The sequence below is a fragment of the Cebus imitator genome, unplaced genomic scaffold (assembly GCF_001604975.1).
Source record: "Cebus imitator isolate Cc_AM_T3 unplaced genomic scaffold, Cebus_imitator-1.0 Scaffold82, whole genome shotgun sequence".
NCBI lineage: Eukaryota > Metazoa > Chordata > Mammalia > Primates > Cebidae > Cebus > Cebus imitator.
Genome location: NW_016107397.1, coordinates 2,436,498 through 2,441,116, shown reverse-complemented (window position 1 = coordinate 2,441,116; position 4,619 = coordinate 2,436,498). Strand labels below are relative to the sequence as shown.

General features: G+C 48.2%; 1 protein-coding gene across 1 annotated transcript in view; it reads left to right on the top strand.

Annotated features, from left to right (window-relative positions):
* The window catches only part of CUX1 (cut like homeobox 1), a 437,632-nt gene that overhangs the window by 82,352 nt on the left and 350,661 nt on the right, over positions 1-4,619 (top strand). The window lies entirely within an intron of this gene.

Genomic DNA, 4,619 nt, shown 5'->3' with positions numbered 1-4,619 from the left:
TATACAAAAAAATCACTCAATATTGGGTCAGCAGCCTTCCTCTGCTTGCAAAATGATTAAGCAAAATCTGGTTTTGTTTGTTTGTTTCTGAGACGAGTCTCACTCTGCCGTGAAGGCTAGAGTGCAGTGGTGCGATCTTGGCTCACTGCAGCCTCCGCCCCCCAGAGTTCGAGCAGTTCTGCCTCAGCCCCCGAGTAACTGGTATTACAGACTTCCACCACCATGCCCGGCTCATTTTTTTTCTATTTTTAGTAGAGATGGGGTTTTGCCATGTTGGCCAGGCTGGTCTTGAACTCCTGTCCTCAGGTGATCCACCCACCTCGGCCTCCCAAAGTGCTGGGATTACAGGCGTGAGCCACTGTGCCTGACCGCAAAGTCTGTTTTAATTTTGCAAGCCGTAAGCAGCCAGTGGCCCAGCAGGCCCAGCTGTGTGTTCCCAGGGACCCCCAAAGCATATCTGTCCCGGGCACACACACACTGGGTGGTTTGTTTTGTTCCCCAGCAGCCTGTGTCTGCCCAGGCAGATGTTAGTGGCTGGGAAGCCCTGACAGGGAGTGAGCCACAGCCCGCAGATGGCTTCCCCGCCAGCGTTCTCCTCGCGAAGGGGAACAGAGCCTTTGCCAGAATGGCTGGTGCCCTAACAAATTGATTCCTGCCAAACAATAGAAATAAATATTTTCAGCAGACAGAAATGTTGGCTCCAAAAGCATTCAAATTAAAGGCTTATTTCTGAAACAAATACTTTAGGAGGAAAACATTTTTACCAGCGCAGATGAGATCAGAGCGATTCCTTTTGGCAGTGGCAGAATTATTTTGAGACTCAGCCACAACCATTTCCCTGCCCCTGTCTCATTTTTCATTGATGACCTCGCCCCCTGATTGGTGGAGAAATGGAACCGCATTCAGCTAGAGGCAAGGGGAAGAGGCGGTAGTATGGTGGCCTACAGAGAGCCTCAGTTGGACCGTCAGTGGAATCTGGATTCAAATCCAGGCCCCACTTCTCCTGCTGTGATTTAGACAAAGCTGGTCGGTCATCTCATCATCAGCTTCCTCAGTCTGTGAAATGGGGCGGTGCCTACCTTGCAACAGTTAATAGGGTTATCCTCAGGACCTGGGGTCATTTGAGCTTAGCACTGTCCCTAGACCCAAGAGTTCTGTCCCTAGAACTCTCTGTGTTGATGAAATGGTAATTGTCATAGCTACATGCATGTAATTGAGGCGCCCTTGAAGTATGGCAACTGCAACAGAGAGACCCAATTTTAAATTTAGCTGAGATGAAATCTGATCCGTATGTGCCCCGTTTTGGATAGCGCAGTTCCCGTTCATCTCTCTCATTTCATTAGTTGGTCCCTGATGCTAATTTATTGGTTGGAAGGCCAACCCACTACAAACCTCTCAAGTCTTTCTCCATGCTGGATGTAGCTGCAAAGAGTTTGGGCCTATCTGTTCTCTCTGACATCTGTCCTCTGTCCTGCAGCCAGACCAGTGGGGCAGGGCCATCGAGCTTAGCCATGAACTCCCCAAATCAACCTTCATGGGCATCTCTTAATTTTCTAAGAGATGGGGCCTTGCTATGTTGTCCAGGCTGCACTTGTGGGCTCTGTCCACCTCGGCCTCCTGAGTAGCTGGGACTACAGTTCTGCACCACCACGCCCCTCTGACATTTCTTAATGTTAGCAAGTTCCCGTTTGTCTCATAATGTATACTAAGTATAAAAAGAAAAGCAGAAGACATGAAGTCAAGACGCCTGCTCCCCAGACATTCATTACAGTGGTGAGTCACATTGATGGAAAGCCTCGGTTTCCTTATCTGTAAAAGCAGATCAACAAAGCTCCTGTGGCCACCACTCTCTCTGGTTGACCCTGAGGCCAAAAGGAGGGGCAGGGTCAGCAGCGGGCCAGACCTCAGCAGCCCCTCCCCATCCTGGTCTGGGGGAACACAGGAGGCAGAAAACAAGTGACCTACCCAGGTGGCGGGGGGTCCCACTCTAACAGGAGGCAAGATGACTGGGAGAATGCTATGAAGAACCCAGCCAAATGGAGATGAGCAGACCCTAAGAACCATACTCCAAGGGGGCAGGTGGGTGGGGGGGGATTAGGGTCCTTTACGCTCTTTGCAGAGCCTAGGATTGGAGTGAGGAGCACTGTGTGTGTCTACAAGGCTGAGGCTGGCAGGGAGAATTGTGTGTTGTTTTGAGATAAGAGCCACAACAGAGCAATAAAGAATACTGCTTATAAAACAGACTCTTTTTTTGTAGCTCAAAAATGGTCAAATATCAGTAATTTCATGTCGTTTGAATCATCCATAAAGCAGAGCCCTGCCCTTTAGGGTTGAGAATTATCCTCCCCTCTCCCTGCCACGGCACAGACCACGTGGCCTGCCCCCAGGCACCTGCTCCGCCTTACTTGTCATTATGCGTCTCCGAGACAGCGTCTCTCACATCTCACCGTTTAAATGAGCGTCTAGCAAGTAATCTATGGAGTGCAATGCTTGTTGGATACATCTGGCATTTTCGTCTTTGCAGAGTGGGTTTGTGACGGGGTGAAAAACAAAAAACAAAATCTTAGTTCTTGATAGAAATCTCTCAGTCCTAAGGGATTCATGAAAAAGTCTTGTAGGAAAACTTGGTATGCATCGCTTTTGTACTCAGACCAAATTATAAATTTTTATTCAATCTTATTTTCTGAATAGCTAACATGTTCACTTGGTCCAAAATCAAAATTTTAGCCTGGTGCGGTGACTAATGCCTGTTGTAATGGCAGTAATTTGGGACCCTGAGGTGGGTGGGTCACTTGAGCTGAGGAGTTCGAGACCTGCCTGGACAACATGGCTAAACCCCATCTTTATAAAACACACACACACACACACGTAGCTGGACGTGGTGGCACACACCTGTAATCCCAGCTACTCAGGTGGCTGAGGTGGGAGGATTGCTTGAGCCCAGGAGTTCAAGGCTGCAGTGAGCTGTGATTGCATCCCTGCACTCTAGTGTGGGTGACCGAGTGAGACCCTGTTTCCAAAAAAATAAAATGTGCATGTGTACATACTGAGAAATCTTGCCTCTGTCTCTGTCCCTTTTCACCCCTACTGTTTATCCCAAGTCAGTACTGTACTTCTGTTCTTTTTCTGGGGTGTGCTGAAGAGCATTTCTATGGAAAGGCCGCAGCTTGTAAGTTTCATTTGAATTTCCTTAATTGGGAGTTAATATCAAATGATCTTTCACAATCAAGAAATACTGATACATATCAGATGTATAATAATGTTTTGAGAGTTTTTTTTTTTTTTTTTTTTTTTTTTTTTTTATTTTTTTGTGTTTTTTTTTTTTTTTTTTTTTTTTTTGAGACAGAGTCCACTCTGTCACCCAGGCTGGAGTGTAGTGGCACGATCTCGGCTCACTGCAACCTCTGCCTCCCAGATTGAAGCGATTCTCCTGCCTCAGCCTCTGGAGGATCTGGACTTACAGGCGCCTGCCACCATGCCCAGCTAATTTTTGTATTTTTAGTAGAGATGGGGTTTCAGCATGTTGACCAGGCTGGTCTTAAACTCCTGACCTCAGTCGATCTGCCCGCCTCGACCTCCCAAACTGCTGGGATTACAGGGGTGAGCCACCACACGTGGTCCCATCTTGAGAGTTAAAGGAACACAGGCACATAGTCTTTAAATGAGGTGGAGTCAGGCTGAATAGCAAGAGGAAGAGAAACTGACCTGTGTACTCATTGCACTGGGCGTTTTATGTGACTTAATCCTCATAGCAGCTCTGTGAAGTACGTATCAGGGTGTCCCCATTTTATATTAAATCACTTGCCTGGATCACTCAGCTGGGAAGGGTGAGAGCCAGGTGACCTACCCACGGCTGTGTCTCTGGGTGAGGGGTTCAGAACCGCTCCCTCTTTTTGCAGTAGCCAGACATTGCCTAGTATAAATTAGCAACTGGAAATGAACCAGGTCTTTTCCTGCCCTCTGATCTTAGAGGAAGATGTGACCTATCCAGGAAAAGCACGATGATTTTAGGAGTTTGGGCGCACAAAGCTATTTTCCAAGCATGGGCATTCTATTCCCAATTTGGGACACACTGCTGCCCCTCAGCCCTCGGAGCTGGAGTCGCAGCCACAGCCGACCCCTCTGCATCCCTGTATGCCTTAAGGGAAACAGCAGGGGAGGTGGCATTGTGCGCCCCATCTTACAGATTCAGTGGCTTGCCAAAGGCCGTTCACCCGACAGGCAGTGGGAATTCGTATTCATGCTGGTCTCTTGGATCAGAAATTCAGTGCCCTTCCTTCCACACCACGCTGTAGATACCTCTCCACTCTCCTGGACCCAGGACATTCTCTCTTCTTTCTCCAGGATACTGGGGATCAAAATCCACCCTCGTGGTGAGAAAACCACGCCATAAATAAACACAGCCACCGTGTGCCGTGAGATCTGGCCAAGAGGTTTCCTTCTATTCACTCAGCCCTAATCACCAAGGCAGAGGAGAACACTGCCAGCTGCCCTGTATAGAAATTCTGGAACACACAATGTTCCTTCTTGCCCCAGATAACCAGAAAATCAGTCTTTGGGTAAGCACTTGCTTCTTCACATGCCCAATATTTTGTTTTTTCCTCCCTCCCTTCCTCCCT